General features: G+C 35.1%; 1 protein-coding gene across 2 annotated transcripts in view; it reads left to right on the top strand.

The window, feature by feature from the left end:
• SMURF2 (SMAD specific E3 ubiquitin protein ligase 2) overlaps nt 1–13,699 on the top strand; it is a 100,674-nt gene that overhangs the window by 556 nt on the left and 86,419 nt on the right. The gene's annotated exons all lie outside the window — the stretch shown is intronic.

Genomic DNA, 13,699 nt, shown 5'->3' with positions numbered 1-13,699 from the left:
GGGTTGTTAACTTGTACACCCGCTTATGCCCGCGTGCAAAAACCCTTACTCTCTGCCGCCGGCCACAGCAGCCAGCGCCACACACTTTAAACGCACGTCTTTGGGAGGAAAGGAGACTGAGGTTGACTTTTTCCGGTATGTCTGCCTGATCCGACGAGTCGAGCTCATCGTACACTGTGTTTTGGAAGTGTTTGATTGTAGGGTAGCATGTTTTGGGTTGTTCCTTGTAGGCCGCAGAACTTATGTCTCGCGTCTAAACTCTAGACCTGCTTTAAAAACACAACTTTTTTTTTGGGTACATTTCTAAGTATGTGCTCATACAAACTTTCAGGCGAACTTTCTCTCACTCTCCCCACTCTCCCCCTTCCCTTTTCTAAATGGAAAAGAATGTCCGGAGGGGTTGCCAGATAGAAGACTACTTACTAAGTGTTTATGATTCCAGGTGCATGAAATCTTTAACATTACAGGTACGTTTTGCTTGTAGTGCCATTTTTGGTATTTTTACATAGACATGTCACCCCCATTTTAGGAAGACTTAAATTTGGTTTGAAAAGTGTTACCGAAATCAGTGTCGTTATCCTAGTCTCACCATTTACCATTAATAAATAAATTGTCCACGTTTATCTTCGGATGAGTAGTAAGATGATTTTCCTTAGAGGGTGTGTGTGTGTGCCTGTGTATGATTAAATTGTAATTATGTTTGCCCACCCTAGACTTTGAGACTTATATGGACTAATTTTGTAGTTGAATGCTTGTGTCACATCCCAGTCCACTGGTTGAACTTTCTAGATAAAAATTTGCGGTGAATTTGGTATGTGAGAATTTAGCTTGGATGTATGTTGGCTGCAATTTAAAAAATATTACTTTCATGACAGTTTTGCTTTCCCTGAGGAAAATTGCAAAGAATCATTAACTGTGTGGTTCTTAATGGAAAACCTGGATTGGGGGATGCTTGCCTTCTCTCTGCCCCCCATTCAGTGTCCTTATGTTAGGGGAAGTCAGCGGAACCCTTATAAGGGATCCCTTATCTGTTGCTGTTCCTGTCTGGAGTCAATTCTCTATCAGTGATCATGGAAAGAACTTGTGATCCCAGGTGTGCAAAATGCATCAGAGATAGGCTGTTGCCATTTACTTCCCTCTAGGCTATATATTAATACGTATAGAGAAAATGACAGAGAAAACAGGAATTTTGATTTTCTGCAGATGAGTTTTGAGGTTTTTAGTATTATTCAATAGATCTTAAAGTGTTTATCTGTGGTTTCCTTACTGCATATGATACATTACAAAAATTTGTAAGAAAAGTTTGCTAGGAGGCAAGATTACACTTGTATTTTTAGGGGGAGAGGGAAAATTGAACTAAATTTATAGAGTTATTTTGTTTTAGATTTTTTTCTGAGGAATTTTAAATACCCTGTATCCCTTAATTGTAAAAACAGTTTGAGGTACTCTCAATTTTTAAAACCATTGGGAATTTGTCTCTGAATAATTTTCTTTTAAAATTTGACAAATATTAAAAACATCGTCCTCCCTCCTTTCGTTACATATAGTAGAATCTCTTCTGTTTTGCCAGGAAAGCTAACATATATTTTTTCGTTTTAGTTCATCATTTACAAATTAGATGGTATAGATTTTAACAAATAGATCTCAAGAGCTGGATTCAATTAGCAGCTTTTTAGGACATAAACATTAAAGGGTTAGATGGAAAAGATTGTTTTGACTGACTGGATAAATGACAGGGCTGTGTTTGATGTGCGTCCAGGAATTGGTCTGGAGCTGGTGCCCAACTTCTCAGTCCATCTTGAGAAGCCAAATAAAATATTTAACCTAGGCCTCATTTTGTTTAAAAAAAAAAAAGTTGATTCTTTGTTAAGACCTTAAGAAATGTTTGGCATACCTTTAGACTAAGTGTTTAACAGTTCATTTAGATCCGGGTTCCCTAATAGAGGAAAAAAAAATCACTTAAAAAAAAAAAAGACTAATCCCACAGTGAATTTTTATTTGGTTTACAATACACTTGGGCTATGAGATGTTTTTAAATTATTGTTCTTTGCTTTAAGTTAATACCATATTAGTACTTTATAAATTTAGAGTGCCTTTGATTCCAAGGTGCTTTGTGAACTGTAGTTACTCAGTTATATCCTTAGTGTGGAATTGCTCCTTTACTGAAAGGTGTAAACAATTCTTGCATGGTGACACACTCTCACTGAAGGAGAGGAAATATTAATATTTGAGCCATGAGATGTCTGCCCATAATAGATATTAGATTTTCCACATATTATTCCTAAAACCACAATCAGTCAACTCTTTGGTACTTGCTGATGCTAAGAAGGAGGGGCTAATTTAATCCCAAAATTGAGATTCCTCTGGCTATTGATGACTAAAATCCGAATTTGTCCATCAGGCTACTTCTGTTGTTCTTTGATACAGTAACACATGATCATTAAAATGGGCCGTATGCTAACACTAAACGCTATCAACTTCAATTAGTATTTCTAGAGCAAATAGATTATAAAGTGTATAATTTATATAGTGTTATACTTACATGACTGTCTGATATAGGCATTTCTCATAATGGTTTGAATAGAAAATATTCTTTATATTTGGTTGTAGTAAAAACTGGGGTAATTTTTTATACCATTATTGTTTTTGAAGACCAAAGGCTGGAAAAAGCAGTTTAGTGTAATTTCTAAATTTAAACTTTTTAGGTATGGAGAAATAACAGATTACTTCTCCAGAACATTTATTTCAGACCTTTTTGTAAATTCAGTGTTTTTGTATGCTGCTCCTCTTGTTATTAATTTACAAAACTTTTGGCAATAAGGAGGTTAACCTTGTCTATAACATAAGGAAATTTAACTTTAAAAATCTCACCTTAGCCTGGCATGGTGGTTCTTGCCTATAATCCCATTGCTTTGGGAGGCTAAAGCGGGAGGATTGCTTGAGCCCAGGAGTTGGAAGTTATAGTGAGCTATGACCGGGCCAGTGGAGCACTTCAGCCTGGGCGACAGAGGGAGACCCTGTCTTTTTAAAAAGAGCAAAAAGTGAAAAACCAAACTTACTTTAGAAATGTTAGTATCTTAATATTGTTTGACTGCATATTTTATTGATTCAAGGCTTTAAAAGTTAAAACTTGATTGTATCGTACAGGTTTCTAACTGTGAATGTGACTAAACACCATAATGACTTATTCTAGGGGTGTTAGTGATTTGAATGTCCCCAATTCATTTTATTTTCTTGGTTTTTGAGGAGGAAGCCAGTGTGGCTTAGCTCCTTCCTTTGTCTTAAATTCTCTCTTCTAGTCTAAGCCTCTTCAGACAGGCAGTAGAACATGCCTGGTAGGTTGATGTAGTTTGGTTTTCATGGTGAGTAAAGTGTGTTTGTGTTTTAATCATGGCTTTTACTTTTTTCTTGTTGGTTGAGCTATTAATATTACAGCATGCTAACATTCATTTAGCATATAAGTAGCATATTTGCATGTAACTCAATTTTAAGGGAAAATGAAGGGTCACACTTAGGCATGCAAAATTTTTGTTTTAGTCATTTTTGGTGAGTCTTAAAAGATGTAGTTTGTCCTCTTTTCAAATGGGCCATTCTTAGCAGAACTTGATGCTTTATTTATTATGATTCAGTATCAAGAATATAAATTATTGTGGTGTTGTACTATGCAGTGTGAGGATATCATTATGGCCTGTAGAGAGAATTATTTGACCCTGGCTAAATGGTAATAGGTTGCTTAACTTTGTTCTTACTGGTTTTTCTCTTTGTACTCATTTTTGGTTACTGTTACTTTCTCTAAGAATGCTGGACATTTGAAATATACTGTTGTAATCAGTACTGCTATGTAGTTCTGTAAGACTGACATATATTGAATGTTTACTAAGTGCCGGACACTGTGTTAAGTTTACATCTTTTATCACTTTTAGTTCTCACAGTAGCTGTATGAGGTAGGAGAAACTGAAACTTGAGGGATTAAGTACATATCACAACTCAAGTTGTCTGTCTAGAAAGCCTGTTACAAGCTTATTAGAATTTGTATGGAAAAATAAGTATATTCCATTCATTTGGAATTACCCTTGTGCCTAGCAATCCTTACTCATCTTTTAAGGCTCAACTCAAGGATTACCCTTATCCCTTGAACTTTCCCTGACCTGAATTGATCTCTCCTCTGTGACTGTTTAAGAGGCTCTTCTTCTAGTATCAGACCTAACTCACTGATAGGCATTTATTGTTTCTATGCTTTAAACTCCATGAAGGAAGGTTCCATGTGTCAGCATGGATTAAGACCTTTTGGGCATTTTATTGAATGCTGGAAAGATGTAAGTAGTTCTATGTATGTTTTTTTTTTTTAATTTTTAAGTTTTTTTCCCAGGAACTGGTGCCATAGTATACATGTGTTCTTTATGGCTAATGCACTGGGTTTGAGTGGCAAAAGATGAGGCTATAGACAGGGACCAGCCCAGTCAGGATTTTATTGTAGTTTGCCAGGATTTTTTTTTTTTTTTTTAGGGTAGTAGGAACCATTGAAATATTTTTAAGCTTTAATATATTTGCTGTTTAGAAAGAATCTGGGAGCAATATGGAGGATAAACTGGAATGGAGGGAGCTGTGAAGACTGGTTTTAGGATAACTGGTTAAGAGGATTCAATGGCAACCATTGTTCAGATTTTTTTCTTGCTTTAACGTTTACTTCCAAATTGTGTTATTACAAATACTGTAAACATCTTGGTGTAAATAACCTTTATTTTATTTTATTTTTCAAAGAGTCAGGGTCTTACTCTGTCGCCCAGGCTGGAGTGCAGTGACTCAGTTGTAGCTCACTGTAACCTCAAATTCCTGGGCTCAGGGGATCTTCCTGCCTCAGTCTCCTGAGTAGCTGGGACTACGGGACTACAGGCCTATGCCACCATGCCCAGCTTATTTTTTATTTTTTGTAGAGGTGGGGGTTTCACTATGTTGCTCTGGTTTGGTTTTCTTTTTGTTAAGGATTATTTTCTTAGGATGTTTCCATAGAAGTAGTGTTATTGAGTTCAAGTGTGTGGGTCTTTTTAAGGTTCTTAATTAATTTTTTCTTAGGCTGCTGCTTAAATGAGTTGCGCCTATTTAGAGTAGCAGTGGTAGTTTCTATTACAAACATTGTAATAGAAGTAGTAGTAGTTTCTATTACAAACATTGGCTCTTGTTTTTTCAATTCTTTGCTAATTTCATGGCATATACTATTCAAACATTTACTGGTGACGTTGAATATTTTCCTGTCTGTTTACTAATTACATTTCCCTTTATTGACTTGTTTGGCCTTCTCCTAGTTATCTTGTAGGGCCTTAGTGTTTTCCTCATTGATCTACCTGGGACTTGAAAATGTATTAATCTTTTGTTATATTTGCTACAAAGATTTCCATGGTCTATTATTTGTCTTTTAATTTGGATCATTTTTGGACATAGAGAAATATTTTAGAAGTCAAATCTGTCCAGTCTTTTTTTTTTTTGTTATTCCTATTCTATACTTAGGCCTTTTTCTTCAAGAAGCTTGGTAAATAAGTGCCTTTTATTTTAGTGTTTTTAAAAATGGTTTAAGAAACTACAGGTGTCCCAAAAGTTGCCATATATAGGGAAAATGGGAAATTGTAGCTAAATGTACCTTTATTTACAAAATATTCATTAGAAAATTTTGTAAGATATTTTCCTTTGTATGAAGAGTTTTGGAACACGCTGTGTTTCCCCCAAAATTGCTATTTAGCTGTTTCATCATTATTTATTAACCAATTCTTCCTTTCCACAGTGATACAGTATCTTTTCAGTTATGTTAAATTAGTTATAATAGAGTCAGATCCCTCTCTTGTTCAGTGTCATACTGTTTTCATTATTGTAGGTTTATAATTTAGTTTATTATTCTTATTGGACCTATCTTTTTTTGCTATTTTTTCTTCCACATAAATACTAAGCTGGTTAAGCTTAAAAAGAAATTTCACTGGTGTTATGATTAGAATTGCATTACTTTGGGAAAAGGAGACATTTAAATATATTTAGTTTTCTCACCTAGGATTATGCTATATTTTTACATTTAAGGTTTGGCCCATATTGCTCAGTATAGTTTTATAATTTTAATCTTATGTTTTAATTAATTTTAGCTCATTTGTATTTGTGGCATTTACATTGTATTTTGTAATCTTAGTTATTGCTTGTATTTAGGAATGCAGTTATATATTTTTGCTTGATTGAGCAATTTTGCTGAACACTGAGCCTATTTGTATTTTCATTTGATGCTAGTTTTATAGGTACCAGTATTTGGCGGTTTTTACAGTTGAATGTCAACATTTAAAAATTTTCTTTTAGATTTTCCCACCAACATATAAATACTTGAACAAAGCACGGAATTTTGTTTTAGGATGGCTTTTGAAGGCATTGACTCCTTTTTTACAAAACACATTTGATATTGTATTAAAAAGTATCAAAACATATCTTAAGGCTGGGCAGGTATGGTGGCTCACGCCTATAATACTAGCACTCTGGGAGGCCAGTGCAGGAGGATGGCTTGAGGTCAGGAGTTCGAGCCCAGCCTGAGCAAGGAGACCCCATCTCTACCAAAAATTAAAAAAATTAGCAGGGTGTGGTGGTGTGCACCTGTAGTCCCAGCTAGTCAGAAGGCTGAGACAGGAGGATCACTTACTTGAACACAGGAGTTTGAGGTTGTGGTGAGCTATGATGACACCACTGCACTCTAGCTAGGGCGGCAGAGTGAGACTCTGTCTCAAAAACAAAACAAATCTTAAGTTTGGTGGTTTGGTTTTATATTAAAAATTGACAGTAGGCATAAAGCTTAAATTTTAAGATAAATCTTGATGTTTCATTTTTAGGTAGGAATTACTACACAGGTGCACAAAGGGCATTTCTTTCCTAAAAGTTTCCTCATGCCCTTTCATAGCCAGTCATTGTCTTCTCCCGTCCCCAGAACTTGTTAACCACTGATCTGCTTTCTGTTGCTGTAATTTTGCCTTTTGTAGAATTTTGTATAAATGAAATCATATAGTCCTTACTCTTCTGGGTCAGGCTTCTTTCTCTTAGCATAATGCTTTTGAGATCCATCCATGTTGGGTATCCTGTACTTTGTTCCTTTTTATTACTGAAGACTATTGCAGTGCATGCCAATTTGTTTATTCATAGATATCCACAGACATTTGTGTTTTCTAGTTTTTGGCCAGTATGAACAAAGCTGCTATGAAAATTTGAGTACATGGTTCTTTGTGAACATGTTTTTCTCTCCTTTGGATAAATCAGTGGGATTGTTGGGTCATACAGTAAATATGTGTTTTAACTTTTTAAATATCTGCTAAACTGTTTCCAAGTTGTATCATTTTGCATTTCTACCAGTAATGTAGGAGGGTTCTAGTTGCTTCCTGTCCTAGCCAGCACTTGAGATTATCTTTGATTTTAGCCATTCTAATTGGTATGTACAGATATTTAATTGTATTTTAATTTTCACTTCCTTCATGGGCTTATTTGTTCATGTAATCTTTGAATATCTGTTCAAATCTTTTGCTCATAGTTTTAAAATTGGATTGTTTTCTTGGGTTTTGAGAATTCTTTGTGTATTCTGAATACAAGTCCTTTATCAGATATGTTTTGCAAATATTTTCTTCTAGGCTATAGCTTTTTTTTCTCCCCAGTGATGTCTCAAAGAAGAATTTTTGAAGGTTGATAAAGCCCTGTTTATCAATTTTTTCTTTTATGGTTCATGCTTTTTGGGTTCTAAGAAATATTTTTCTAACCATGGTTCTAAAGATTTTTCTCCTATGTTTCCTTCTGCACTATTTATTATTTTAACTCTTACATTAAGTCTGTGATCCTTTTGAAATTAATTTTTTAATATCGTGTGAGAAGTAAGGGTCTAGTTCCCCCTCTCCCCCAAGGGTATTCAGTTTTCCCTATTTGATGAAAATACTCTTGTTTCCTCTACTGAATTGTCTTGGCGGTTTGGTTGAAAATTGATTGACAATATAGTTCTGTTTCTGGACTCTATTCTGTTTCCTTTATTTATAATTCTGTCCTTTATGACTACTACACTGTTTTCATTACTGTAGCTTTAAAATCTTATGGTTTCAAACATTGATAAAAAGCTTTTCATAAATATTTTATTACAATAATAGTAATAATTGAGTCTTTGATTTATGATCTTGCAATGCTTTAGGCCATTATTTCATTTATTCGGCCAAGAAATATTTATTGTTTTTGACCTGTGTGAGACATTGATAATTTTTATTATGTAGTACCATGAATGGAGATACAAGAAATGAGAGTAAGCCTAGATTGGGGCCTACATTTTTCTTTTCAAAATTTTTATTATGGACCTTATATTTTAAAATTATTTTTTCATCTCATTGATGAACGAGGATTGCAATAAGCATGACTTACCAAAGTTTGCCTATCTACCAGCTATCTCCCCCAAATCATTTTTGGGAAAAGGTGGGACATAAAGAATAAACTTACCTAAACTGTGACCATGGAGAAGAAAGGATATAATTGTTATGTTAAATGTGGGTCGGATTATGAGTATTTGTTTCATTTGTATTATGAATGTGTATTTTTTTTCTACAAGACAAAAGAAATAAACTTAATTTTATTAAAATCTAAGCAGACTTTTTTTTGACCACAGTACATTCCTAGGAACTGTCACAAAGCGGAAATCCATAAGATGTTATTTTCTGTTTAAGATATATTTGGTAATTTTATGGGAGGCAGACAGAATGTTGTAGAAAGAATATAGAACTTGGAGGCAGAAAATTTGGGTTCAGACCCTAGTTATGCCACTTATAAGCTCTGTGCCCTGAAGCAAATCACTTATTTTCTCTGTGCTTGTGCCTTTAGTTATAAATGCAAACTTAAAATGACAGTGTTATTTATTTTAGGAATCTACTGGACAAGAAATAATGTATGTTAAAAATACTGTTCAAACTGTAATGTTTTATGTAAATATATTTTGTCACTTTTGACCAAAGATTGTGTTTTAAATAAGTTAGTCAAAACCAATTACATGCTACATTTTATAGGAGCAGGTACAACATTACAAATAATTAATACGGATATTTATTTAAACAAGATCATGTCTTTTAAAAAGGCATAAATGTTTCATATACCTTGGAGTACCAGTGTATCATAATGTGTTCATATAGTGAGTAAAATATAATTAGCTACTTTGTTAAAATTTCTATCTTGGCCAGATGCGGTGGCTCACACCTGTGATCCTAGCACTTTGGGAGGCCGAGGCAGGAGAATTGCTTCAGGCTAGGAGTTTGAGACTAGCCTGAGCAACATAGCAAGACCCTGTCTCTACAGAAAATAAAAAAATTACTCCAGCATGGTGGCACAAGCCTGTAGTCCCAGCTACTCAGGAGGCTGAGGCAAAAGAATTGCTTGAGCCCAGGAGTTTGAGGTTGGCAGTGAGCTGGGTGCATTGTACTCTAGCCTGGATAACAGAGTGAGCTCTGTCTAAGAAAAACCAAAAAAACTGTTTTAAAATCTTGAAGTAGTATAGCAGATATTTAAACAATTAACTCTACTTCTCTGTTCTTTCCCTCCCCAATTTTTTGGTAAGAAGTAGAAAATCTTTGGAGAATAGTTTGGATGGCTCAGGATTTGGGGAATGGGAGAGATGTTTGGAGGAAGTGTTTATGACTTGATAAATTTCCGTGTAGCATGCTGGCACTTTCAGAAATAGCCTGTAGCTTCACCTCCTGCCAGTAGATGGGGATATTTCTGCACTGGTACATGTCACGAGTGAGTAAAGGCCTGTAAAACTGAAGCCCAAAGTTTAAATAAGTATAGTTGGAATAAATAGAGTTGAAGTAGAAACTGAAAGGTGACTCCAGCTTCTAATGAAAATCCGTATTTTAGTACAAGCTTTCTTTTTTTCTTTTTTTTTTTCCTTTTTTTTTTTTTTTTGAGACAGAGTCTCGCTCTGTTGCCCGGACTAGAGTTCCCTGGCGACAGCCTAGCTCACAGCAACCTCAAACTCCTGGGCTCAAGTAATCCTCCTGCCTCAGCCTCCCAAGTAGCTGGGACTACAGGCATGTGCCACCATGCCCGGCTAATTTTTTCTTTACATTTTTAGTTGTCCAGTTAATTTCTTTCTATTTTTTAGTAGAGATGGAGTCTCGCTCCTGCTAAGGCTGGTCTCGAACTCCTGACCTCAAGCCATCCTCTGGCCTCTGCCTCCCAGAATGCTGGGATTACAGGCATGAGCCACCACTCCTGGCCAGTACAGGCTTTCTTGCGTAAATTTTTTAAATGCTACACATTATAGGAGCAGATACAAAAATTCTCCTTGTTAGAATTGTAAACGTTAATTAGTCCTACTGTTATTTTTTTATGATCTTATATCATCAGGCTTTAAATATAACTTTCCTCCTTCAGTCAAGAAGAAAACTTATTGTTTGGTTAGATTACTCAGAACCATGTTAATCCAACACCATAAATGAACTTTTTCACAACTGAACTTTGGGAATTTTGTAAAGAAAGAATTTTGTAAAGAAGAATGGAAAAAATCTTTTTTAAATTTAAGAAAAATAAAGTGGCATTTGATGCATTCAAAATAGCATCTCTAAAACAGTATTGGATACATAGTATATCCTCCAAATATTCGTGAATTAATGATGAAATTGGAAAAAAGCTTTCATAGTCATAAGGACCTCATTTGAAACAAATAATAGGATCTCTGTGATACCATTATTGAATTAACTTACATTTATACCTTAATTTTTTTTTTTTTTTTTTTTTTAAGACAGAGTCTCACTCTGTTGCCCAGGCTAGAGTGGCGTGGCGTGAGCCTAACTCACAGCAACCTCAAACTCCTGGGCTCAAGCCATCCTCCTGCCTCAGCCTCCCGAGTAGCTGGGACTACAGGCATGCGCTGCCATGCCTGGCTAATTTTTTCTGTATATTTTTAGTTGTCCAGATAATTTCTTTCTATTTTTTAGTAGAGATGGGGTCTCGCTCTTGCTCAGGCTGGTCTTGAACTCCTGACCTGGAGTGATCCTCCTGTCTTGGCCTCCCAGAATGCTAGGATTACAGGCATGAGCCACCGTGCCCGGCCTATACCTTAAGAATTTTAACAACATTAAGCTATAAAGTTATAGGACTGAGTTGTTCATTTATTAATATTTGACTTGATGGATAGAATTCTTTTACCATACTCTGCAAATTTTGCTTCTTAATAAAATAAAGATCAAATGATACTCACTGGAAAAAAATCTGTTTTTGTAATATCACGTAAGAAAAGTCACATATATAAGCAGTATGTTAATGTTAGGAGGATAATTTAATATATTTTCAGAGCTCTGTGGTTTTAAAGTGCACTAATTTATTTATTATGTCATTTAATTACTGTTGAGATCCTGTCTTTATAGATATTTTGAACCAGTATATCAATAAAATGAGCACCTTTTATCTGATAGTGTGTTTCCTAAATCTTATGAAGAGAATTGTAATAGATTTTTGAGGGAACCATTGGTACAGCTATACCAGTTCTTTAGAAATAATGATAGATGTACCCAAAAGTTCTTTGTAATAAAATTTGAATCTGTATATATCAATATTTTAGTTTTCTATTTCCTAAGTTTTTTCTGTTTTATTTTAGCTTAGATAGGAAACCAATCTTTTTACTACTTTAAAATGGAGTTGGTGGTGATATTTCAAGTTTCTTCTGATTTCCAGTTTAGTTAACCTTTAAATATGTTTTTCCTAGCTTGAAAGAAGACTTGGAATGATGGTGAAGTTTGTTCATATTTACATATTCATTCAGTAGACAGTTGCTGAAAGTCTTACATGCACCTAACACTGAGGTGTAGGCTCTAGTATTTCTAGACGAGGTTAGGACCCTGATCCAGTTTTCAGGGCGCTTGCAGTGTAAACAAACAGACAAGACTATACTTGAGGGATGACATAACCACATAGTCAGTGCTAGAGTTAGTGGTACATGCAATGAGGGTGAAATAGAAGAATGAAAGCCCCTGGATATTTTTAAGGGGGCTCAATTTCCAAATTATAAAATTGATCAGTCTTTCATATTTTCTACCTTCCACTTTATAAAATGAAAGGTACACCACTCAGCCATCCCAAATTAGTACATTGTCCTGTGGTAAGAGACCACCAAAGAGACAAATGAGAATATTGGTGAGGTTGCTGTGAAAACAGTGATGTCAATGACTGGGTAACATCTTTTCACAGGTCAGATGGTTTCCATTCTTCCATTTTCAACAAAATTAAAGGACTTGATCAAGTTTTAGCTGATCATTAAAAATTATTTTCATAAAAAATAAGCCAAAGGCTGTTATTTACCAGGAAGATTTTAAAAAATTACAGATTTTTATTTTTTTGGCATATAACTCAAAGAATTAAAATAATTTAATGGCATTGCTATAACGAAACTCCTGTCATTCCCATCTACTTACTTATGTAAGTTTTCTTAGCACTCATATTTATAGAAATGAGAAGTAGGAATAGAACTTATGCTGTACCATTACTCATTCTAGCATAGTATTCACTAATAGATACATGAACTAATTGAAAATAAGAAAACCCCATATATCTCATTGAGAGATGCATTTCCAGTTCTTCTCCTCCCTCTCCTCTTCTTTTTTTTGAATAATTGGTTTGTTTATCAGAATCCAGAAGAGGTCTGTACATTGTATTTGGTTGGTATGTCTTTTAAGTAAGTCTCTTTTACACTATAGCCTTTCCCGGCTTTTTTCTCTGAATTTTCATTATTTTTTTCAAATTTATTTATTATAGAAACCAGGCCTACTAAATACCTTCAGTGTCTAAAAACTCATTATGATTTGGCCCTAGCCTTCCCATCATACCACTGTGTTCCACCACTCTGAACTCATCTTTTCTTAAATTTCACATTGTATCTTCAAGATTTTGATAGTGCTATTTCCTTAGGCTCTGTTACCTTTCTTCTCTACCTAGTTTTCCTGCCTAATCTACTGAGCTTTTAACATGTAGCTGAAGCGTTATCTCTCTGAGAAGTCTTCCCAGACTTCCCCAGGCTGAGTTAGATGTCCCTCTCTATGACTTAGTTAATATCCTAGTAGGAAACAAGTAACACTGTCACCTTAGGTGAGAGAGGGTAATGAAGGGACTACTTACAATGGTATGAGAAGGGTAAGGGAATCCAGCCAGGAATAGTGCAGAACCTAGGAACTAGCAGTGACGGGAAGTTGCACAATCTTTGAGGCCAGCAAGAGATCAAAGGGGGAGAGAGTAGTTATGGGAGCCCAGAGAGAGAGACCCTTGCTGTTGCTTCTCATTAACTGAACCCAATTTAAAGCCAGAGGGAAGGGAACTTGATTTATGTAGTTCATAAACGCAGCCTCCTAGGGCATACAGGGTAAAGGGTGGAGAATGGATCTGGAGGAAACATCTAGCACACCCTATTTATCCTCCGATAGCACTTTAGCATACTTCTTATTGTATTATTTATCATATTGACTTAAAATTCAAAATTATTTGCATTGGTGTTTCTCCCGTAGCACTGTGAACTCCTTTGTAGCTACAGACTATCTCTTATTCACATTTATGTGAATAGATTCTTGTTTTAGAAAGGATAAGAAACATAACTTAAAATGTCTGTCCTTCTTAGTGGTGATATGGCGATTCTTGGTTCAACAGAGTAAATGTAATAATTTTTGGTTTGTTTGGCAGTTTT

The sequence above is a fragment of the Lemur catta genome, chromosome 15 (genome assembly GCF_020740605.2).
Source record: "Lemur catta isolate mLemCat1 chromosome 15, mLemCat1.pri, whole genome shotgun sequence".
Classification (NCBI taxonomy): Eukaryota; Metazoa; Chordata; class Mammalia; order Primates; family Lemuridae; genus Lemur; species Lemur catta.
Note: the sequence above shows the minus strand (reverse complement) of the source record. Positions and strands in the feature narration are given on the sequence as shown.